At 41.7% G+C, this 25902-nt stretch overlaps 1 protein-coding gene and 1 non-coding gene across 6 annotated transcripts in view; one reads left to right on the top strand and one right to left on the bottom strand.

Annotated features, from left to right (window-relative positions):
* The window catches only part of SMURF1 (SMAD specific E3 ubiquitin protein ligase 1), a 102121-nt gene that overhangs the window by 37535 nt on the left and 38684 nt on the right, over nt 1–25902 (bottom strand). The gene's annotated exons all lie outside the window — the stretch shown is intronic.
* On the top strand, nt 23783–23892 carry LOC116876593. The gene has a single exon (XR_004384425.1). It is a non-coding gene; the product is annotated as a U6 spliceosomal RNA (small nuclear RNA).

Raw genomic sequence — 25902 nt, 5'->3', positions numbered from 1 at the left:
TCAGAACAGCCACTTTGGAAAACTGTTTAGTAGACACGTACCCCATGACTTAGCAACTCCACTCCTAGATTCTTATCCAAATGAAAACACAATAGCCACAAAAATATGTGTGCATGAAAGCTGACAACAACTTTATTCATAATAGCTAAAAATGATAACCCAATATCCATCCACAAGTGAATGGACAAATGGTGGTATAGTCATAAAAAAGCATGAATTACAGATACAAACAAAATATGGATAAATTTTAGAAGCATTAAGAAATACCTAAGAGTAGGGTGCCTGCCTGGCTCAGTCCATTAAGCATCTCCCTCTAGCTCAGGTCATGTCCTGGGATCAAGCCCCACTTGAATCCCTCTCCTTCTGCCCCTGTTCGTGCTCCGTCTCAGATAAATAAATAAAATCTTAAAAAAATAAATAAAACTTAAGAGTACATGCTATATGACTGCATGTATATGAAACTTTAGAATAGGCAAAATTGATCAATATAAAAAGCCAATCACTGGGTGAGTGGGCCCAGGAGCTCAGTAGGGAAACTGGCTACAAAAGGTCATCAGGAACTTTCTGGAATGATGGAAAGGTTATAGATCTTCACTTGCATGGTGGTTATGTGAGTGCCATACAATTGTTACAATTCACTGAACTATACACTTAAAATTAGAGAGCATGTTGTTATTATATTGATACTATATTTCAATAAAGGCTATTTTAAAAGAAAAAAGTCTTAATGCTGTACAAGAATACACAATGACATGAGAAGATAATCAGTCTATTTAATTGGAAAAAAGTCACATTTCTAATATCATCATCTATTAAAAGAATAAACTGCTCCATGGAGAAATATATGCCTCTAGGACTAGGATACGTAATATACAAGGTGAGTACCTTGTAGTGACAGACGTAAGAAAATGCTCAAAAAAAAAAAAAAAAGGAAAGTGAAAGAATCCCACCACCACACTTCCAACTTGAATAAAAGTTACGTGTTATTAGGTTTCCAGACTGACAAGACAGAAGACACACTGTCTGCCCCTTCCTCCAAAACCAACAGGAAAGATGAAATAGAATAGTTCAGACACACAGACACATAGCTCTGCTCACAAATCAAAGGAACCTCTAGAAGATGGAGAACAAACAAGAAAAGGAGGGAACCCTGAACTGTAAACAGAGGACGCAGCCACATGCGGGCAACTGTGGCCACAGAAGGTGGCCCCAACACCGTAGCATCTCAGGTGAGGCCACGAGGGTGGGAGCTGGTGTACGACGAGCCATGGGGGGATGGGGATGCACACCATCAGGCTCCTCGTCAGGCGTGCACACCGTCCCGTGGGAGCCAGCAGCCTAGAGCCAGGCTCCGCCTCCGGCTACAGGAGTGCAACACGTGGCTCTGGGACACAGGACAGTGTGCCAGCGGGGAACGGGGGACTCAGGTTCGGAGCTCAGCCAGTGCACAGAGGACCAGCCTCTTCTGCAGCACACCACTCCCTCATCCCTCCATCCCTCTTGCACCTTGACTGAGAAGCAGGAAACCCCAGCTGCAAAGATACTAAGAATCACTAAACGTTTGCAGAAAGTCACATCAGAAAAGAGAAAATAAACTTGATAAAATTGTTTTCCTCCTAAAACAGAGAACACACGTTCTTTTCAAACACACATGGAATTTAGAAAATCAGACTGTCTTCTAAGTTACAAAGGAAACTGAAATTTCCCAAGTTGATAAACAGTCCACATGCATTCACTTAAATGTAATAAAACATCCATACCAAATACACAGCCTAAACAAATCTGTACATCTGGAAAAAAATTTTTTTAAAGATTTTATTTATTTATTTGAGAGAGAGAGAGCATGGTAGGGGGGAGGGTCAGAGGGAGAAGCAGACTCCCCACTGAGCAGGGAGCCTGATGCGGGACTCAAGCCTGGGATTCCAGGATCATGACCTGAGCCAAAGGCAGTTGCTTAACTGACTGAGCTACCCAGGTGCCCCTGCACATCTGGAAAACTTAAAACCTATGTTTAAATAGGTTTTAACCTATTTAACCTATTGAGGTCAAAGTGGAAATGAGAACCTATTTACAATCAAATGAAAACAAAAGTACTATATGTTAAAATACATAGGCTTAACTTCATTCATTAAAAACCCAGAAAGACGGAAAATATATGAACTAAGCTTCCAAGTCAAAAAAGGTAAATAATCCAAAGGCAGCAAAAAGAAGGATTAATAAAGGTAACAGCACACATTATTTAAAAAACAAAAACAAAAACAGGAGATCTGCCAAAAAACCAGAAGCCAGTTCTTCTAAATCATTAGTTTTTTTTTTAATGAATAAATCTTAAAAAAATAAATAAAAATAAAAAATAAAATGAACAAATCTTTTTAAAGCAAGCTTAACAAAAAAGAAAGCATACATAACCCTGGCAAAGACAAAAGGAGGAGATAAAACTAGAAGAATAAATGTTACAAATCACAACAGTACACCCACCACAGGAATGACTTCAAACCAATGGCTAAAATGGAACATTTCTAGGTACGTGGAAGTTGCCAAAACTGGGCCCCAAAGCAGTAAAACCCCGACCATTAACCATAGTTAGTTGAAACAGTCATTGAAAATCTACCCACAAAAACAAGGCATCAAGCCCAGATGGTTTTACGGGAGGAGTCTATCAAGATTTCAAGGTACAGATAATGCCCACCTTATAATTTCCTACAACTGACATCAAAACCAGAAATCATAAGGAAAGAAAATGACAGACTGTGGTAGACATCCCTAACGCTCTCCACATCCAGTCCTCCTCTCCCTCATAAAGGAGGGAAGGCCACACTTCTCCGCTCTCTGGAGTTGGCTGGGACCATGTGACTATGGTGTGTGTCACTTCGGAGCCAAAGTACAGAAGAGCTGCTAAGAGATCTCCATGCCTCTGTGAGACCGTGGGCCAGCAGAACCCCTATTGCATGGATCGCTGACTGACCATGTAGACAACAGCCCCCACCAACTCACAATGAACATGAACAAAAAGTAAATCATGGTAACCTGAGGGTGATATGGGGAGACCCGTAGGCTGGGAACTGGCAGACTAGGGGGCCTTAGCCTGACATGTGCGTTCTTCCAGAAGAAGGATGTATTCATTTAAAGATTGCTTTAAAAAAAATAAATCTCATAGGTCCCAGAAAAAAAGAGAAAAAGAAAAAGACAATAGACACAGGAGAGGAAAGAAGGAAAATGTGAAAGAAACCAGTAATTCATTTAACATCTGGAGAATAGGGGCGCCTGGGTGGCTCAGTGGGTTAAAGCCTCTGCCTTCGGCTCAGGTGATGATCCCAGCGTTCTGGGATCCAGCTCCACATCCAGCTTCTCTGCTCAGCAGGGAGCCTGCTTCCCCCGCCCTCTCTCTCTCTCTGCCTGCCTCTCTGCCTACTTGGGATCTCTGTCAAATAAATAAAATCTTTGGGGTGGCTGGGTGGCTCAGTGGGTTAAAGCCTCCGCCTTCGGCTCCGGTCGTGATCCCAGGGTCCTGGGATGGAGCCCCGCATCAGGCTCTCTGCTCAGTGGGGAGCCTGCCTCCCCCACCCCTCTGCCTGCCTCTCTGCCTACTTGTGATTTCTGTCTGTAAAATAAATAAATAAAATATTAAATAAATAAATAAATAAATAAAATCTTTTAAAAAAATCTGGAGGATAATCTCATAGTATATGGAGAATATTGGATTAAAAGAACTTTTGAGACTACCCTTTTAACAGACAGGGGACCATCAAAACTATTATTGGTGCTTTTCTATCCATTTATCTTTTTAAAACAGAGGGGAAATAAATAGGATGACATTAATTTTTTAAAGAAGTTTCCAGGTTTAAAAAAAATTAAAAAGTTTCTATGTTTGGTTTTGTAGGAAGCAATTTCCCTGGTGTGGATGCACATCTAGGGGTAGATTTAATAATTATTAACTATAAAACTAACAACAACAATTTCTGATATTTAGTGAGCTTACTCTGTGCCAAACATTATTAATAGCACTTTACAGATTATTCTCTACCTAGTATTCACAGCGGATAAGAAAGTCAAGGTTAGGTGAGCTTCGGTTATTTGCCCAAGACCAGAGAGCCTGTAGGAGGAAAATTTGGAGTCTGTCTGACCGTGAAGGCCCAGCTCTACATGGCACTAGACTCTGATGCAGCGTGTTCTAAAAAGGTATAATTATGGTGACAAATTGACATACAACACAAGGAAGCCAGAACACTCTAGAGAAACCTGTATTTAAAAAAAAAAAAAAAAAAGGCAAACAAACATGACTTAAAATAAAAAGGGAACTCTTGCTTCTAACTAGAAAATGGAAAAAAAAATTTGCAAAGTAGTCATATCTCAATGAGCGCTCATTTTAAAATACACCACCCGGTTAAGAGAGAATTCGCAAACCATGAAACTGGTAAACTGTGAACACAATTCACTGGTTTTTAGTATATTCAGTTATACAACCACAACCATTTAACTTCACCACATTTTAACCATCCGCCAAAGAAGCCTCGTACCTGTGAGTAGCCACTCCTGACCCCTCTTTCTCCCAGCCCCCAGCAACCACTGATCTGCTGTCTCTTTCGATTTGCCTATGCTGGACATGTTGTATAAATGGAATCAACCATATGTAACATTTTATTTTTTACGTAGGTTCCACACCCAACATGGGGCTTGAACTCACAACCCTGAGATCAAGAGTGGCAAGCTCCACGGACCAAGTACCCCAGGCGCCCCATATGTGATGTTTTCTGACTGGTTGCTTTCATTCGGCATAATGCTCAACATTTCATCACACTGCAGCACGTATCAGTGCTTTCACTCATTCTGGGGATCAGATAATATTCAGCTATATGGACATAGCGTCTTCGGCTTGTCTGGTCATCAGATAATGAACATTTCAGTTATTACCACATTTCAGGAGTTGTCTGGGTTGCCGTGAATGATGCTGCTAAGGCACGTTCGTCTAACAAGGTTTTATGCAGACCTACATGTTCAATTTTCTTGGGTCTATATGTAGGAGGAGCACTATGGGGTCACAGAGTAACTCTATGTTCAACGTTCTGCAAAACAGCCAAACTGTTTTCCAAAGTGGTCGCACAACTTTTCGTGCCTGCCAGCTGTGCAAAAAGGTTCCAATTTCTCTGCCTCCTTACCACCTTTATCATCTGTCCCAGCATCCCAGCACCATTTGCTGAAAACCCTTCTTTCCCATCTAATGGTCTTGACATCACCGTCAAGAATCAGTCCACTGTAAATGTACGGATTTCCAGACTCAGTCCCATTCCACTGACCTATGTGTGTCTGTCTGTCCTTATCGTGGGTAACATTCCATCTTGATTACCATCGCTCAGTAGAAAATGTTTGGAAGTTGGGAAGTGTTTCTAGTTCTGTCCTAGTTTTTCAAGACTGTTTTGGTTATCCTAGATCCCTTGCATTTCCATATGAGTTTTATAATCAGCTTGTCAAATTCTGCAAATAAAGCCTCTTGGGATTTGGCGAGACAGGTCCGGTGTGGCATCTGTCGAAGAATCTGGGGAGCACTGTCATCCTAAGTCTTCCGGTTTATAAACACAGGACATCTTTCCGTTTACTTAGGTATTCTTCGGTTCCTTTCAACAACGTCTTGTAGTTTTCAGCATACAAGTCCTGCGCTTCTACTGCTGAATTTCTTACTAATTTCTTTATGCTACTTTAAAGGGAATGGTTTTTAAATTTCTTTTCCCGTAGATGAGTGGTTGCATAGGGAAGGTGGGGATGACAGCTGAGGAGTAATAGGGTTTCTTTTCGGGGTGGTGAGAATGTTCTACAATGGACTGTTGTGACAACTGCACAACTCTGTGAATATACTAAAATCCACTGACTGAAACACTTAAATAGGTGAACTTAATAGTATGTGAATTATATCTCAATAGAGATGAGAGAGAAAGAGAGAGAGAGAGAACAAACCCTATCAGGTAGATGAACAAACTCCTAGCTTCTTGTACTTTTCCATTTGTATCAAAAGGAAAGATGTTTCACTTCCCCAGGCCAATGTCAAAGACATTGTTAACACAGTGGTGGTTTGCCTGGAAACATTAAATTGGTCTCAAACAAAGCTTGGCAAGACTGCCATTATTTTAAACTAGGGGAAGGGGGAAAGAAAACTTCCGCTGTTTGCTTTTCTAATGTTGATCAGGTACATTTCAGAGTGACAAGTAAGTAACCTGCCCATTAAGCAAACCACCTAAACTGCTTTGGTGATTTCAAAATTGTTGGAATAGCCTCCCAATTAAATCCCTGCTTCCTCTGTTGATTCAAACCCAATTATTCTTAAAGCATTATCAGAATCCTTTTTCATAATGCCTGAAGGGTCTCTACTGCCTACAAATTGCTTTCTTTGGAATTCAAAACACAAAATACTGTTTCTCCTGATCTACTTTGCCAACTTTCTCACCCAACTGTGGTTCATTTAACTGCTTCTAGACAACATAGCAATTTTTTTTTTTTAACCTGTAGGTCTTTCTTCATTCTACATGCTGTCCTCTATGATATCTAACCAATGTTTCTTGAGCCAGAAGGTGGGCTCAACTGTAGTTCACACACAGATTTGGCTTAGTCAGTACTCACTGGGGCACCTGGTGGGCTCAGCTGGTTAAGCGCCTGCCTTTGGCTCAGGTCATGATCCCAGGGTCCTGGAATCAAGTCCTGCGTCAGGCTCCCTGCTCAGCTGGGAAATTGCTTCTCCCCGTCCTAATCCCGCTGCTTGTGCTTTCTCTCTCTTTTTCTCTTTGTGTCAAATAAATATTTTTTTAAAAATACAGTACTTGTTGAAGAATCCTACATCCTATTTTATGCTAGCCTCTGTCCCGAGCACTTCACCTGTGTTATCTCCTATAATCCTTCCGCAAACCCTCTGCAGAAACGAAGGGTCTGAGGGACTACTTGCCCAAGGGTACACACACTGAACCACTATCCGATGACTGAAATTCTATTCATTCTTGGGTTATAGCTGAAATATTATCCCTTATCCCTGTTACCTTTCCCTGAAACCTATCCCTTTCCCTGAAACTGACAGTGATTTCTCCTTTCTCTGAACTTCTGAAGTACTTCCTGTCTTTGACACATAAAACTACACTATCTTGAATTGTATTTTGGAAGGAGACTTTATTTTTAGAGCAGTTTTAGCAAAACTGAGTGGAAAGTACAGAGATTTCCCATATCCTCCCTGCCCCCACCACACACACACACACACACACACACACACACACACACACACTCTCCTCCCACTATCCACATCCCCCACCAGACTGCTGTATTGGTTTCAACTGATGAACCAACGCTGACACATCACTGTCACCCAAAGTCCCCATTTTACATCAGGGTTCATTCTTAGTGTACACTCTGTGGGTTTTGACAAATGTATAATGACATGTATCCACCATTGTCATGGCGTACAGAATAGTTCCACTGTCCTAAAATTCCTGTGTTTCCTATTCATCTCTCCCTCCCTGCTAACTCCTGGCCACCACTGATCTTTTTTCCCACAATTTCATCTTTTTCAGAATGTCATATAGCTGGGAGTAACGAGCATACACGGTTGCTCCGTGCCTTTTCACAATTTGATAGCTCCTTTCTTTTTAGTAGTGAATAGTATTCCATTGCCTGGATGTATCACAGTTACTTCCAAGTTTTAGCCACTAGGAAAAGAGCTGCTAGAAACATGTGCGCCAAGTTTTTGTGTGGATGAAAGTTCTCAACCTCTTTGGTTCAACAGCAAGGAGCAGAATGACTGGATCATATGGTGAGAGTATTTGGTGTTAGAAGAAACTGCTAGACGATCTTCCAAAGTGGATGTACCATGTTACACTCCCACCAGCAATGAATGAAAGTTCCTACTGCTCCACACTTGCCAACTCCTGATTTCAGCTCAGGTCAGGATCTCAGCATCATGGGATCAAGCCCCACGTCCAGTCCCTCTCCCTCTGGTCCTCCTCCCACTCTCTCTCTTAATCAAATAAAATCTTTAAAAAAGGAGTGGGGGGAATCCCAGAGAGATCCCATACTCCTTCAGCCATGTGAGGAAATAGTGAGAAGATGCCATCTATGAACCAGGAAGCTGTTCTCACCAAGCCATGAGCCTGCCAACACCTTGATCTTGGACTTTCCAGCCTTTAGAAACTGATAAGTAAGTGTTTAGTGGCTCTGGGGACTGAGGGCAAAGTAAATGGGGCCTGATTGTCAACATAGGTGGGGTTTGCTTTGGGGGTGATGAAATTGCCCTGAAATTAGCCGGTTATGATTGTGCAACTCTGTGAGCATCCTAAAAATACTGAATTGTACTCTTAAAAGGGTAAAATTTATGGTATGATCATTATATCCCAATTGAAATATAAAATAGAATAGCAGTGTGAAGACTAAGCGATACTGATTTTTCATAAGACAAACCCTTCAGCCTTAGCTTTATCTTGTTAGTGAGTTACAGGCCACTGTTTAAAAGGTCACGCACGCTGTGGAGAATAATAGGTGTTACATAAATTCTTTAACGGGAATAAAAAGATAATGGCCACCTACGACAAAAGGAGTAGAAGATGTAGAGTCTGCTCCCAAAAGAGTTTACCGTTTAACTCAAGAAACAAAATGCATCAACCAGAAAACCAAACAACAGCGCAGAGCCGCTCACTTCCGCCAACCCACATTCAATTACTCAACAAGTCGTATCAATTCGTCTTTTGTAGTATCTTAAATCCATTCTTTGCAGTCCCAGCCCACTGCTCAATTGCAGGCCACTCTTGTCTCGTGTCTGGATTATTACAATAGGCTCTGGCATCTCTTTTCTCTAATTCATTTTAATCATGAAATAATTATTTGTTGGATAAGTGAACAGAACACTCTTCATTATGTAAAGTGCCCTACACATAAACCTCAGAGCTTAATCCCAGTTCCAAAGTGAAATATAAATTTCTCCCTGCCCCACACGCCTCCGCCCAAAAATAGAGAGAGAAGGAGAAAAAGTACAAACTGCTAACAGCTAGCACTTCGAACTTTCCAGAATCCTGTCCCACTCACTTTCTGGTCTTATCACTCACCAACCCTTCCTCTCTGGTCACTTGGCTCCTGCATTCCCACCCCACCCCCCAACTCCTATGCTGGGGTCCCCCCTACCAGCGCCTCTTCCTCCTTTTCATCATCCAGATCTGTGCTTCTCAGCCTAGTTCAAGTCTCCCTCCATCGGCCATCCCCTAGCCTGTACTGCCCTGTCAAGTCACGGGTCGGGGTCTTTTTTTTAATATATATATATTTAATGTATTCATTTGAGACAGAGAGAAAGAGAGAGCAGGGGTGGAGGGGTGGAAGGGGTCAATCCCAGGACTCAAGAAATCATGACCTTGACCTGAGCCAAAGGCAAACGCTTAACCGACTGGCCACCCAGGTGCCCCTGAAGTCCCATTTTTAAATTCCCATTACTTAAGTCTCCAAACAGATTTTAAACTCATGAAAAGTAGACCCATGGCAGAAGTAAATCCAAGACTAACATCTTGCTCCACAAACACTGCCATATGGACTCAAACTTCCAAATGAGCTCTACAGACAGACTACCGGAATTCAGAGAAACAATGTTATTGTGGGAAGGCTCAGGTTGTGTTTGCTTATTTTTGTGGGGGTGTGACAAGCTGAATTCCCAAAGCGGGGGTTGGCTTTATGAAGAGGAAGTCAGGTGGGGCAGGCAGAGGGAGGGAGGCGTATCCCAGGATCCACGGGCCAAATGCTTACACTTCGAAGGGAGGGTCTGGACACTGATAACACAGTGAATCTTTAAAATACAATTAGTTGGGGTTTTTTGTCTTCAAAACCTTCCAAAATTCTACACTATTCGCAGAAGTTACATTGGAAAGTGAACTGGCACAGATCCCCTGAACAATTTGACACTTAACAATGACAACGGAAGTCTACGGCTTCAGCCCATGACTCACCTGTAATGATTTTGGGTTAACTTTTTTGTAAACCCACCTACGTGGATCTTTTTATCACACTACTGTTTTCTGCCCAACTTAAATCTCCAAATAGATTGTGTGCATATGGTCAGATGGGGCTCATTCCTCGTATTATATGATCACAAATGCTTAAAGGACACTGGCTGTCCTAGGATGTGATTTATTTTCTTTTTTAAAGATTTTATTTCTCTATTTGACAGACAGAGATCACAAGTAGGCAGAGAGGCAGGCGGGGGGTGAGGGGGAGGCAGGCTCCCCGCTGAGCAGAGCCCGATGCGGGGCTCGATCCCAGGACCCCGGGATCATGACCCGAGCCGAAGGCAGAGGGCTTAACCCACTGAGCCACCCAAGCACCCCCTAGGATGTGATTTAAAAGAAAAGAGCTTATTTCCTGAGAAGAAAAACAAATATGAATTTACAAAGACTGGTAACTGCAAAAAAAAAAAAAAAAAAAGATTTTCGTGAACATAAATTACAGTCAGTTTAGAAAGGTGTGTGGAAACCAGGTGGACAACAGTTGATGCTTCTTGAACGTGTAGAATTTTTCCCAGCAGAAAAATCTGCACATGAACACGTGACCCCTCTGTGGCCAAGAGCAGGTGGCGTGGGGTTCTGGGTGTTACCTCAGGTGTTTTTTGAGGAGTGGGCATTAAAATAAAGCTCTTACAAAATGGATCTTCTACTCCCCGGCCATGATGAACCAACCACTGTGGTCAAACACCTGCTCGGGGCTGGAGAGGGCTCAGCGTGTCCCCCCTTTCCCGAAGCTTACAGCTAGCTATCCCCGCTTGCTGTCGGGACTAACACACCACTCCCCACCCTGGTCTCCTCTTCCCACATAAATCTAAGGCTTCTCTAACCCAACACGTGGGACAGGTAGGAAAGGGAAAGACAGAAAAGGGGAGAGAGAATACACTGCCTTTTAGGGGAAATATTAATTAGCAACCTCTGCCTTCTGTCCTGAGATATTAAATACCCTCAGAGTTTATCATTAAATGCACAATTTGCAACATAAGAAAAACTAGTGAACTGTGAGTAAGCTGTTACAGTTCCTGGTATTTAATTTTAATTTTCCTTTTCCTATCACCAATAAAAAATGCTCAATAAACTTAATATCTGGGGCGCCTGGGTGGCTCGGTGGGTTGGGCCTCTGCCTTTGGCTCAGGTCATGATCTCGGGGATCTGGAATCGAGCCCCACGTTGGGCTCTTTGCTTGGCGGGGAGCCTGCTTCCCCCTCTCTCTCTCTGCCTGCCTCTCTGCCTATTTGTGATCTCTCTCTCTGTGAAATAAATAAATAAAACCTTAAAAAACAAAATAAAATAAAAAATAAAAAAATAAACCTAACATCTTGGTGGGGCATTTGGGTGGCTGAGTCGGTTAACTGTCGGACTCTTGATCCCACCTCACGTCTTGATCTCACAGTTTTGAGTTCCAGCCCTGCATTGGGCTCTACACTAGCGTGGCGCCTACTTAAGAAAAAAACCTGACAACTGAGTATCTTGGTATCAGAATCTTTTTCTTAGAGAAAAATTCATTAAGAGATGACAGGTTTTCTATATAATGTTACTTTCACTGCCCAAGTTGACAATGCTAATTTTAAAATGTTGCACGCACACACACACACACAAAATCAAAATCAAAATAAATAAAATGCTGCACACACAAAATTCTGCTAGGGTTTAACCCTACAAAGGAATTATGAAGGTCTTAAAGTAAGAGCTTTGCTATGAACCAGGGATTGGCTAATGATGGCCCATGGGCCAAACTCTATAAATGGGCCTCCTGCCCTGTTTTTGTGAATAAAGTTTACATGGAACATGGCCACACTCATCTGTCACTCAGTGTCTGCGGCTACAATGGCAGAGCTGAAGACTTGTGACAAAGACCATATGGTTCACAAAGCAGAAAATATTTATTCTCTGGGCCTTTCGGAAGAAGGGTGCAGGCCCCTGTTCCAAATATACAACAGTACTGACTGTATACACATCATAACCTCAGTGGACAAGCTTCTTCGGGATCCGTGAAGAGAAACATATCCCCAAAATACCACCCTGGCTTTTGACTGCTTATTCATTTATTTATACGGACGCTAAATACAAATGCAATTTGAAATCGATACAATGCGTATCCACCAAACTTGAGCCAGATGTAAGAAACAAGCATTCCCCAAGAACACCATGAAGCATTCTGCTCAATCGCCTTGTTGTCGTCTACTGAAACACATTTGCAGACAAGTAGAAAATGATAGAAAACTTCCACGTGTCTCTCAGAGTCTGGGCATTCAGAACACTCTGCTCAGCCTTGGCTCAGAAAAATCTCTATGTCACTGTCAGAGGGGAGGGTGGAAACCACCACTGGGAGGCCTTTACTTGCCAAAGCACCAGACAGACCATTTAGGGCTCTGAGAACTGGGATGGTTCCCAATTCACTCCCCCTACAAACACAAACTGTGTGACTATGAGAAAGCCTTTCTCCAAAACCATCCCCAAAAAGGACCCATCTCTGGAAGAAGACTGAGGAAAATACCTCTTAAGCCAGTCATTTGGAGCCCTTGAGAAACAAAGAGCTTTCCCCAAGTGCTCACTTTCGTACAGACCTAAGTACCTAGGAACATCAGAAATATGTATAGAGAAGCAATTGGACGTGCTATTCTTTACGAGTCCAGTTCCAGACAGCTACAACGGCGACCCAAGAGTCTCTAATTTGTCACCTCCCTCAGATATGAGTGTTCCCTGACCAGGTCCTCGTGCCAACTGACCCCTAGCTAAGGCCCCTTCTTTAAAGCATCCCTTGGCCTCTGTCCCCATCTATGTCATAATTCTATGCCTCTGCAGCTCAAGACCTGTTATGTGGATCAATCTGGCTCTGTCTTGCCCTGATTTCTCCCTCTCTGGGCAGGAGGCATAAGCTCTGGTCCTTCCAATGCAGTCCTCTTTGCCTGACCACCTCCGCCCCTCACCCAGATGTACAGATCCCGGTTGGATCACTAGGGACCTGATGCCATATATAATCTCTTCACCTAAAAAGATCATGTACTGGGCTCAAATTGCAGCTCAGCTATTTAACAGATGAATAACATGGAGCAAACTACTTAACCTCTCTGGGCCCCCATTTTTCTCTTCGGTACCACAGAGATAAGAGTTGCTATTTTTCAGGGTTATCGTGAGCATCAGAATAGGTACTCGATAAAGAGAGTTGCTATCAGTATTAACTTGTCTTACTAATTATTACACACCATGAATTATCAAGGACTTACTGTATATGTGGCAATATGACAGCAACTTTACTCATTTAAATTCACTAACTTCTGATGCAGATAATATTTATCCCCAATTTACAAATATGAAAACAGACACAGAGAGGTTAACTTGCTTAAGATACCAACACATGTATTGCATGGTGGGGTCACAACCCAATCCTAGCCATGCAAGCACAGTTGGTCCTCATTAGCCATGAATTCTTTGTGAAATTTGTGGAACTTGGTAAAGTTTACTGGGGCACCTGGCAGGGTCAGTTAGTAAAGCAGGTGACTCTCTAATTCAAGATGGTGAGTCTGAGCCCCATGCTGGGAGGAGCATTGGCTTTAAAAAAAAAAATTCACTTGCAGGGCACCTGGGTGGCTTAGTTGGTTGGGCATCTGACTCTTGATTTTTGGCTCAGGGCATGATCTCAGGGTCATGAGATCGAGGTCCGAGTCAGGCTCCACGCTAAGCGTGGCGTCTGCTTGAGAGTCTCCCTCTCCTTCTCCCTCTGCTCCTCCCCTCCCCGCCACCCCGCCGTGCTCACTCCCTCTCTTGTGCTCAAATAAATAAATAAGAAAATCTTTGAAAAAACTTTACTTGTAACCTTAAAATCAATACATCGGCACTTCCTGGTCATTCACAGACATGTGCAAAGAAAAAAATTTGAGTATCCCAGTGCACGCACTCCTAGCTGTGGCTGAATGAGGTAACATTTTGCCTTCTTGTTTCAACGCTCATGCTACAAACGAGTATCCTTTTATGCAGTCTATTTAGTGACGGCTTTTCCATATTTTTGTTCTTTTTGTTGGTGACTGTGCTATTTAAAATAGCCCCTAGTGTTGAAGTGCTACCTGGTGTTCCTGAGCTCAAGAAGGTGATGACGTGCCTCATGGAAAAAAATACATGTAATTAGACTGGCTTCATTCAGGCCTGACTTAGAGCACTGTTAGCCACAAGTCACATGCTAATGAATCAGCATTACTGTCCCTTATTATTAATTATTCATACATACTAGATACAGTGTCTTTGCACAGGACACACATGAAACACACTACTGCTCAGGGGACGAAAATGTGGCCGGAGGTTCATAGGAACTAAATTCTGTCTTCCTTAGGAGCAAAGGGTTAGGGGTCACTAACTCAGTGCTCCTGGGAACTCCCCAGAACACAGTTAACCAGGAATAATGGGACTCAGCGGTGTTAGGCCTCATTCTACTGTGAGGGCTGGTATTACCCACACCTCAGATACTATCCACAGAGCCTTCCCAGATGGTTTCACTCCCATCGCCACTTGTGCTCCGCCCATGGGACATCCTGGTGGGAGGCCCGGGTGGGCACTGGTGTAGGAAAGAACAAGAGGAGAACGAAGAAAAGGGAGACCAAACACGGCGTTCCAATAATCTGCTGCTCAAAAAAGGTGAATAGGAAATGTAAGCTACAGACTAAAAACATGAGCTTGTTACTCTCTGCTCCTTCCTACTTCCAGAGTTACAAGATTTGGCAATCCGGGAAATCCCTTTACTCAGACAACATTTCCAAAAATGAATTACGAATTAATCAAATTTAAAGCTGCCTTCAGTCTTGGCATTCTCAGTAACTGTCAAATTTCCTTTCCTCTCCCTGCAAAGCCAATCTCCTCTCTGTCTTTAGCTCTGACTACAGCAATTAGGAGAGAATAGGACAGTACTACCACCACAAAGATGTATTGTGTTTCAAAAACAAAGACCGCCCTGGAATTTACTCCCCGCCAAATTCAATAAAATACAACAAAGCAAACACCCTATAATGACATTAAATTATTACCAAATTGCCAGAGCCCTACAGAAAAGCACCCAAATTTTGAGGCTTTTTGCAATCTCATTCTTAAAATTCTCATGCAAAAATCATTTCATGCCAAGCTCAAGAGTTTGATTTCTTTTCTACCCATATTGAAGACATTTTCTTCATTTAAAACAATCTACTCCAAAGTATGCTGTACACTCTTCTGTATTTTTTAATTAAAAAAAAAAAAAACCAAGTATACAACCCCCAAGTTAAATTGATATGAGCCAATTTTTTGAATTATGAATGGATTATGGATAATGTGCTAAAAAAGCTTTGCAGTCTAAATATTAAAGTTTTGATAGTCTTTCTACATTGCAATACATTAATCTGAATTTTCAAAAATAACAGCAGGGACACATGGGTGGCACAGTTAAGTGTCTGACTCTTGGATTCAGCTCAGCTGTTGATTTCAGGACCCTGAGATCGAGTCCTGAGTTGGGCTCCACATTCAGCGAGGAGTCTGCTTAAGATTTTCTCTCCCTCTCCCTCTGCCCTTCCCCCCCCATGAGTTCTCTCTCTTTTTCTCTCTCTAATAAATAATCTTAGAAAAAAAATAACAGGTAACAAAAGTCAAATTCTGTCATTAATAAGCCAGTTGATGTTCATGCACAAAATTAAAAATAACTGAAAAACGTTATTTGAAAATATACATATAATAGCTCCAAATTAAAATCCAATAACGGTTACCTGAAAGTAACCTTAAGTATTTCAGGAAAGCAGATTTAAAAACACTAGAAATACAAACAGTTGGACCAAAATAAAAATTCACCCAGAGGTTTAAAAAGTAAGTTAGGTGGGAAGCTTGCAGGATTCCCCACCAGTTGTTGGAACCCCATCTTCTTTGGGCACACACATTCAGTTAAATAAAATAGTGAAGGAATAATAATTAAATTACAATAAGTAAAAAAAAAAAAGCACCTTAAAAATTCATAAATAACCCCTTTTGTAAGGACAATGAACAACTTTATAGATCGTAAAGAGACTATCTCCCATTAATTGAGAATGTTAAAACTGAACAAGTTAGTTGAGGGCAATACTCCTACCAATTTTTAAATAACTCCACAACTACTTTTTAAAATACAGCTCTGACTAAATCTGTGTCTTTTAAGTCATGTTAACAGAAGCAGATGCACAGGAGAATTTGAAGACTACAAAGGAGAATTCAATTCAATTCAAATACCATCTGCTCTGCTGGGAGTTTCTGTAACACCGATGAGCTCATGTTTGATTGGTAAGCGGGAATGACATCACAGCATGGAAGTCTTGCTGATTCATCTGTTGAGTTTCCAAAGCAAAGAAGTGGAGGGAATGGAATTATGTGAGATCTCAGGCAAGCTAAAAACAAGCCCTCACCTAACTTGGCCTTAGCAAGAAGCTGCATTTGAAGCAAGCAGCAAAAGGAAGCCTGCACCCGGGCCTCACTCCCCTGAGGGGTGCAGTCATGGCCAGGCCAGGGTCTCTCTCAGCTGGGTTGTAGCACTGGCTCCCGTCAGTGCCCTTTGCAATGGCAGCCCCACCGGGGGTTGGAGCCTCACTAAACACCCACTATCCATGCACCATTGCAAGCATGGCTAGAATTTCCACTTTGCTGTTCTTGTCCACTTTTAGTATCCATTTTAGCAACGTCCAGCCACACTGAGATGTTCACTGAAGTGGTCCAGGTAATCAGTCACCTGGGGTACCAATTACAGCTTTTGCTATTAGCTACCAAGCTGCATAGATTTTGAGAGCTCTGCCACAAGCTTACTTTTCTCTTATAAGACACTATTTTTAGTGCATGATTTGCAGAACGCAAGGGTTTTCAGGAACATAAACATTCCATTATAGTAGAAAGAACGATAAATACTTCTCAAGTGCCTACCTACCATGTACAGGCAATGGGCCAGGTACTTCAAGTTAAACTTCAGGACCTAAAAGATCTCAACTTAAGAGAAACGAACATCTCTTCATCGGTCTGCTAGAGCTGCCATCACAAAGTACTAGGTACTGGCTGGCCTTAAGCCACAGAAAATTTGTCTCACCTTTCTGGAGACTAGAAATCTGAGATCAAGGTGCCAGCAGGGATGGTCCCTTCGAGGGCTGTGAATCTGCTGCATGTCCCTCTTCTGGTTTACTAACACTCTCCGCTGTTCTTGGAGGACTGACCAGGCATCTCGTCAGGTGCCCTCCCTTTCTGCTCGTCTGCATCCAAATTTCCCCATTCGATAAGAACACCAATTTAAGGACTTCATCTCAACTAAGTGCATCTGCAATGATCCTATTTCTAAATGGGAAACCATGTTCTGAGGGACAGGGGTGTGGAGACTTTCACGTATGAATACGGGAGGGTCAAAACACAATCCATAACCACCTCTAATTCACAAAGCGGAAAATACTAAAAATCGTCAGTATTTCCAGCCTCTGGTAATGGCAGATGAGGTCAGCTGGTCTGCTGGAAACCATAAAAGCTGAGGGAAATATGAAAAGCATCTTCCTAAAAGCCTCAAGTAGCTAACATGGTAGTGAGGATGGACAGAACCAAGATTCAAGTCGGTACTTGCCCCCGAGAGAACGAAGCAGTCCGGCTACTTTTTGCCCTGCAGTCATCTGCAAAGACTCTGGGGGATGATGGCTAGGAAATGTTAACTGTCAAGTCCTGGCGAAGGGTATCTCAGAGGGGGCTAGCCCTCGAAAGGCAACAGGTTGGGGGTAGGAACTGAGACTAAGACCAGCTTCGTATGAGCTGGGTGACCAAGAAAATCTCAAGCCTTGATCCTGGACAACTAGTGATAACTTTCAAATACACACGTCTGGTCCACCTGAACTACAGGGCAGACCACTGGCCAAGCTCCAGGCAGCCACCAGTGGCAAAGTCAGAGACAAATAACATTGCAAAAGTTATGAACACAGAACTGACACCAAAACCACGACCCGCAGAAGGCCATTTGGAACACACACCCTGAACCCAGCTAGGTCAATGTCTGCTAAAACAAACATATCCACATTCAACACAGGATTTGAACAAGATGTAGAGCCTCATAACAAAAGATTCAAAATGTTCAGGATATAATCCAAAACTACACAGCATACAAAAGACGGGGAAAATTGTCACTCACCTGGGGGAAAACACAGATACGCCGTGTGAACACTGATGGTTAAAAAAGCTGGCATGGCTCCATTAATATTCAACAAAGTGAACTTCAGAACAAAGAAAACCAAAGGGGATAAAGAGGGCCATTCCATAATGAGAAAACGGTTAATTTGCCAAGAAGACATAACAATCCTCAATGTGTACACATCTCACAACAGAGCTTCAAAAACACAGGGCAGCAAAAACTGAGAGAATTGAAAAGAAAAATAGAAAAAATCCAAAATTACATCTGGAGACTTCGGCACTTCCCCCAGTAATCGACAGAACTGGTAGACAGAAAGGACCGAGTGCCGTCAACCAACTGTATCAAACTGACGCTTTGCCAACACGCCACACAAGCACAGCGGTAGACACATCCTTCTCATCACACATGGAAACTTCATCAAAAAAATTATTACAGACGGAAAAGAACTGAACTTGTATAATTATGTTCTCTGATCATAACAGAATTCAGCTACAAAGCAATACAAAAAGATAACAGGAAACTCACCAAACACGTGGAAAGCAAACACCACACTTGTCAGTAATTCGTGGGTGAAAGCGAACATCTTAACAGAGATTAAAGAACATTCAGAATTGAAAAAAAAAATCTTAAATTAACATATCAAAAATCTGTGGAATTCAGCTAAAGCAGTCCTTAGAAGGAAATTTAGAAACCGTTTCTCTATTTTTCTAATGTAAAGGGCAGTGGGGTCATATCTGAAAACTGAAATTTAGTCACTTTCTGGGACTTGAGACCCACACTGTAAAAGTGGGCAGAGGACCCATCACTAGGTAAACACATTAAGATGAAGAAATCAATACGCACTAACTCTAATTTTAGCTGCACTTCTACAATTTCTCAAACACCACTAACAAACCTAAGTCACTAAGAAAAACTATAACAATGTTTAAAGTATCTTCTGTTGTATGTCTCAATGTCCAAAGAGTGTCCCAACCAATCTGGCTTGAAATTTTCAACTCAAGCTATTTAATAGGCTATGTTTCCAATTAGACTGAATAAAACAGAATAAAATAGGAATTCTGAAAAAGCAAATCTCCATTAGCTAGCTTCTTGTGACTAAAAACACAAAAACCGAATTTATACCTTTTAAAATAACCAGAGGTCACGACAGTTATCCAAAAAATGTTACATACACAAACTTTTGTTAGAAAAGAGGCACATGAAAAATCCAACTTTATACCTTAAGAAATTAGTAAAAGGGCAAAATAAACAGTTATAATGGGAAACTCAACATTAAGTCTATCAGGAGTCTGACTCTCAGAGAGGAGAGTTAAGAGAGGAAGGGGAAACAACGAGAGAGATCCTGGCTGGGAAATTTTCAAGAAGTGATGAGAAACATCAACCCATAAAATCAGAAAGCCCAAGCAGAATAAATAAAAGGAACATACTTCGGGGTGTATCACGGTGACACTGCAGGAAATGAAAGACAAAAAGAAAAATCTTAGACGTGGCCACAAAAAAGGAACGATTGCTCATTTCCGAGTACTGACAATGGACTTCTCAAAAGCGACAGGGGGAAGTCAGAAGACCACAGAACATCTTCAAGAAAATAACTGCTAACCCAGAACTCTCTACCCGGCAAAAAAGTACCTTTTAAGAACCAAGATGAAGTAAAGGTCTCTTTGGACAAAACCCAAGTGAGTTAGCCACTGGTACAATTTTCACGGCTACCGTCCTAAGATGCCTCTATGTAAAATGCACATAGACTAAAACACAAAAAAGTTTACCAGTGAAATTTTATAAAGTCATTATACAATAAAAGCTAAATTTACTATAAGAATAAATAAAATAATCTACCCTCTTCCCCTTGGGAGTTAAAGCTGATCCTCAAGTCTGAACTGTAACAAATAATTACCCTATTTTTGGTAAAGTAAAGAAACTGAGGTGGGGACAGGGATACTATACTATCTAGTCCCAGATGAACATCTTATGGTCATTACAAAGGGCAGTTGCACTAGAAGGACCCCGTCTATGAACACGTGCACCAAAGCTAGATAATAAGCAAACACAGAGTGCCAGGTGGTCTCAAGACATAGAGGGAATAGTTTTTAAAAATCTGTTAGGACATGACTGGGCCTACAACACAGGACAGTCCACTAATTGATGTATTCACCACTTCCACCACTAATTGATGCATATTTCTGTCCTGTGTCACCACACATCAGCCCCCTAATCACACAGATACTCTGCCAGGAGCTTTACCGAACGAGGGATAGCTGCAGAAAACACCACAGTAAGCCTAGAAAGTGCACGAAAACACTAAGCTCTGTGGCGGAGTAAACCTGGACAGATTTGTATTTGCACCGTGCCCGGTCCAGAGCAACTGCAGAGTTGAGCCGCACAATACACGGTTGGTTCTCCACCCAGTCATGTCTTACGGATTTTCAGCCCTTTGAACATCTTCCCAGCTCATTAGATGATCAGGTCCTTTGAGCAGATACTCTACCTTATTCACTTACAATAGCATTTAAGAATTGTTTTGGGGCTCCTGGGTGGCTCAATGGGTTAAGCCTCTGCCTTCGGCTCAGGTCATGATCTTAGGGTCCTGGGATCGAGTCCTGCATGGGGCTCTCTGCTTGACAGGGAGCCTGCTTCCTCCTCTCTCTCTGCCTGCCTCTTTGCCCACTTGGGATCTCTGTCAAATAAATTTTAAAAATCTTTAAAAAAAAGAATTGTTTTGGCCAGGCTCTGTGCCCCTGAAGAGAGGTGACCTGAGTCTCTGCCTCTCACTTCTGACAGCAGCAAAGACAAGGACACAAAGACTACAAATAAGGTTGTGCAGACTCTGCTGTAGGAAGATGGGGGAGGTCACTCTCCATAGACAAGGTACGTGGACATGATGGAAAGGCACAATGCATTCAGGGCCAAGGGTGTGCTTCTAAGGATGTTTGGTTTAGGAGGAGGAGAAAGAGGGAGGGCCAGACTAGAAAGTCTCACCTGCAACTGCTCAGGAATTCAGACTTTACCCTGTGGACAACAGCCAAACGCGATCAGATAGGCTTTTTTTAAGGAAGCTATAAACTCTGGCACTGGAGTCGAAATGAGAAGGAATGGGAAGAGGCAGGAAGGAAGCAGGAAGACTGATCTATCTGTCCGGAGGCTGACCAAAGAGTCCAAGGAGGTCTTCCCCTAATTTCTGCCCCCTGCGGCCCCTAGCTCTGCGCCTTCTGCATAGCAAGAGAACACTGTTGGACTGACCTGACAGGAAAAACCCTCAATTTCTTAGAAAGGGCTTTCCTGCTTTCTAAGACAATTCCATCCTCAAGATGGGGGCAGTGGTGGCGGGGGGTGGGGGGTAGAGAAGCAGCCACAACATCATTTATCCCCTGCTAAAACTACCACTGACTTTCACACCATCCTAATATACAGCTAACATCCTGAAGAACCCGAGTTCTCACAGATTCTCCTTGTCTTCATGTTATCACATGTTCACGGATTTCAAAACACTGGTTGAAAGAGTTCTGAAAAAAAGTCTGCAAAGCCAAAACGCTGACCAGACGATGCCACACATACATTTTCAATAACAAAACGAAGGGAGGACTTTAATATATAGATCGTGCCAGTTCTGTGTTTCTCCAAATAATCTAGTTTCAGATGTGCATTAATTCATCCACCAAGATACGAATCTTCAACGCATACTCCCAAGAACTGAGACCTGTTCCAGAAGTTGAACGCAATCAATAGTAAAGACTTGGTAGACTACTTAAAATAAGATGGCATCTAGCCAATGCCATCCCTTTCCAAATTCCAGCTGGGTTTTGGTTTTTTGAGGTTTGGGGTTTTGTGGGGGGGTTGTTTTTGTTGGTGGTGGGGGGGGGGTTTTTGCCTAAATGGACAACCTGGTCCTAAAATTTGTATGGAAATTCAATGGACCCAGAAGCCCAAACAATCTTGAGAGAAAAAGAACAAAGATGGAGATTCACACTTAAACCAATTTCAAAACTTACTACCAAGCTATGGTAATCAAGATGGTATGGGACTGGCATAAGGCTGGACATACATAGGTCAATGAAATAGGACTGGAGGCTCATAATAATGGAGGTCTCTCAATAATGAGAGGACAGTCATTTCAACAAATGGTGCCAGGACAACTGAATATCCACACATAAAGGAAAGAACTTGGAGTCTGACCTCACTATGTACATAATTAATGCAAAACAGGTCATGCAAAGTTAATGCAAGAGTTAAAACTATAGAACTCTTACAGAAAGAATATAGAGGTGGAGTCTTTCTGGTCTTGGGTTTGGTAATGGTTACTTAGATATGAAGCCAAAAGCGTAGTGACAAAGAAGAATACAGAAATTGTACTTGATCAAACTAAAAGTTTTGTGTTTCAGAGGCCACTCTTTTTTACTATGAAGTAAAAAGAGTCCACAGAACACTCCAAAACTATTGGAAAATATTTGATAGGGGACTTGTATACAAAATATATAAAAAAGTCCTACAGTCCCTTTTATCTACAGGGATATAAGATATAGATATCTTTATATCTATGTATAGATAAAGAGAATTTTTTTAAAAAGATAAAGCGGATTAAGATGTGTGAACTTCTAGTAATAACACAGAAAGTCACAGAGATGAAAAGTACACAAGAGAATATAGTCAATAATATTGTAGTGAGCAATGAGTAATGTACAGAATTACTGAATTATTGTACACTGAAAACTAATATAACATTGTATATTTCAATGAAAATGTGTTTAAAACTCCTAAAAACCAGTAATAAAAAGGCAATCAATTTAAAAATGGGCCAAGGATTTAAAGAGATTTTTCTCGAAAGAAAATATACAAATGGGAAGTACATGAAAAGATTCTCAACATCATTAGTCCTTAGAGAAATGCAGATCAAAACCACAGTTAGATGCTACTTCTCACCCATCAGGATGATTGAAATCAGTATGACAAGATCAAGTGCTGGTGAGGATGTGGAGAAATCAGAACACTTAGGCTTTACTCGTAGGACTAAAAAATGGTTTCACCCCCTTGGAAAATAGTTTGGCGGTTCATCAAAATGTTGAACACAGAGTAGTGCATGACCCAGAAATTCTCCACTTAGGTATATTCCAAAAATTCATACGTGAATTTTCACCAGCAGCATTATTTACAACAGCCCCCAAGTGAAACAATTCAAATGTCCATCAACTGATAAATGACAAAATACAGTATCCCCATAGGATGGAATATTATTCACCAATAAAAAGGAATGGGGTGATAATACATATGACAACATAGATGAACGCTGAAAACATTACACTAAGTAAAAGAAAAACCCACATATTGTATGATTCCATTGCTATGAAATGTCCAGAATAGATGATGTCCATACAGACAGGGGTTTGAGACAGGGGTTTGAGATGGGGAATGACTGCTAATGGGTACAGGGTTTCTTTTTAGCATAATGAAAATGTTCCTGCTCACTTCGGCAGCACATATACTACAGGCAGAACGATACTGGGGCACCTGGATGGCTCCAACAGTTAAGCATCCAACTCTCAATTCCAGCTCATGATCTCAGGCTCATGAGATCAAGCCCGAAGTGGGGTTCACACTGGGTGTGGAGCCTGCTTAAGATTCTCTCTCTCCCTCTCCCCCATCATGCATCTGCACTCCAAATAAATAAGCAAGTAAGGAAATAATAAAATTGGAAGAGTACAGACAAGATTAGCATGGGCCCTGCACAAGGATGACACACACATTTGTGAAACATTCTGTATTTTTTCTTGCCATTTGCAACAATGTGGATGGACCTAGAGAGTATAACGCTATTGGAGGTAAGTTTATCAGAGAAAGACAAATACCCTATGATTTCACTCATATGTGGAATTTAAGAAACAAATGAGCAAAGGGGGAAAAAAGAGACAAACCAAGAAACAGACTCTATACTATAAAGAGCTGATGGTTACGGGGGGGTTGGGGGGGCAGATGGGTTAAATCAGGGATGGGGATTCAGAAGCGCACTTGTCATGAGGAGCACAGATTGATTAAAATAAAAACTTAAGAAAAACTTGTTCTAATATGAGACTGGTGTTGGTTACATTAGTATGTGAGTACACTAAAAGCCACTGAATTGTATACTTTTAAAAGGGTAAATTTTATGGTATATGAATTAGATCTTAATAAAGCTAATAAACGTATAGGTTTTTGAGACTGTACCTACCCACTGTTTACCAACTTAATTGGTATCTGCATCCATAGGTTATTTTTTCTTCTATTAATCATCAGCTTAAAAATTATTTAGAAAAGGGGCACCTGGGTGGCTCAGTGGGTTAAAGCCTCTGCCTTCAGCTTGGGTCATGATCCCAGGGTCCTGGGATCGAGCCCCGCATCGGGCTCTCTGCTCAGCGGGGAGCCTGCTTCCCCCTCTCTCTCTCTGCCTCCCTCTCTGCCTGCTTGTGATCTCTGTCAAATAAATAAATAAAATCTTAAAAATAAATTATTTAGAAAAGTACTGAACCAAAACATTGTCACAAGGGTGGGATGAACAGCATAGAGATACCACTCTATGAACATTTTTACCCTTAAAAACAATGCCAACATGTTATACTCTTTCTAAACATATACAACAAGATTGATTTGCTCTTAAAACTGTCAGGGTAATCTCTTCAGTGTGATCAACAGACTCTGTTTTTATGACGTTTAGAGCTCTTCCGGCATATGGGCTAACTAACACCAAAGTGGAAAAGGTACACGGTGAAAACGTGAGCTGTAAAAACTGAGCCAGAGTGGTTTCTGAGGGGCTGACACGAACAATGCTTGAAACCAAGAGTCTCTGCCTTGTTTTTTAAACTGGTCTAGAATTATTATTAATAACTGAAGCTTATAAATACTTGTGAAAATTAATAAAGGGAAACCCAGCTAAAGTGGACTCAGGTTACCGGGAGGGGAGGTTGGAAGGTAGAGACATACAACTCAAGGTCAATTACGGACCTCTACTAGAAGAATCCTCAACAGGAAAGAATCCTCAATTACAGACCCCGATACTGAAATAGACATCGCATCCCCTACAAGAAATGGACCATCCAGGCAACTCAGCCAATGAGAAACCCTCATCACTCTGAACTCTTGCTTTTCTCCACTGGACTTTTGTCCAAACAACCCCTCTCAACTTCCTCATTCTTCTCCATAAAATAACATTCTTGTCCTTTTGCTGGACTTGCCTATGATTTTATCATCACTTGCTTGTCCTGAACTGCAGTTCTGTTATTATCAAAACTATTTTTGCTGGTAAAACAAATAACAGATTTATTTTTAAGGTTAACGTATTCAACCATTCACTTAAAAACGCTGAGGTTAACAACAGGCCAGATGCCAGGATATCTATGAATTTAGTGCTGGAAAGATGTTGTACTGTGTCTAGTAAGAAAGGAAGAGAGCAACCAGCACCTCAATTTAAAAATGCATTTGTGGGGTGCCTGAGTGGCTCAGTGGGTTAAAGCCTCTGCCTTCGGCTCAGGTCATGATCCCGGGGTCCTGGGATCGAGCCCCGAATCGGGCTCTCTGCTCAGCAGGGAGCCTGCTTCCCACTCTCTCTCTGCCTACTTGTGATCTCTCTCAAATAAATAAATAAAATCTTTTAAAAATAAAAAAATAAATAAAAATAAAAATGCAGCTGCAAGTTCTGAGCCAAACATTACAGAAATATATATCCAGTCTTCCCAGCTGATGCATGAAAAGAGTCACATTTATTTGAATGAGGTTTGTATCTTTGTTAGAATGACAATCATTAGC

This window comes from Lontra canadensis, unplaced genomic scaffold, assembly GCF_010015895.1.
Source record: "Lontra canadensis isolate GAN:19392208 unplaced genomic scaffold, GSC_riverotter_1.0 scaffold45, whole genome shotgun sequence".
NCBI classification, from domain to species: domain Eukaryota; kingdom Metazoa; phylum Chordata; class Mammalia; order Carnivora; family Mustelidae; genus Lontra; species Lontra canadensis.
Note: the sequence above shows the minus strand (reverse complement) of the source record. Positions and strands in the feature narration are given on the sequence as shown.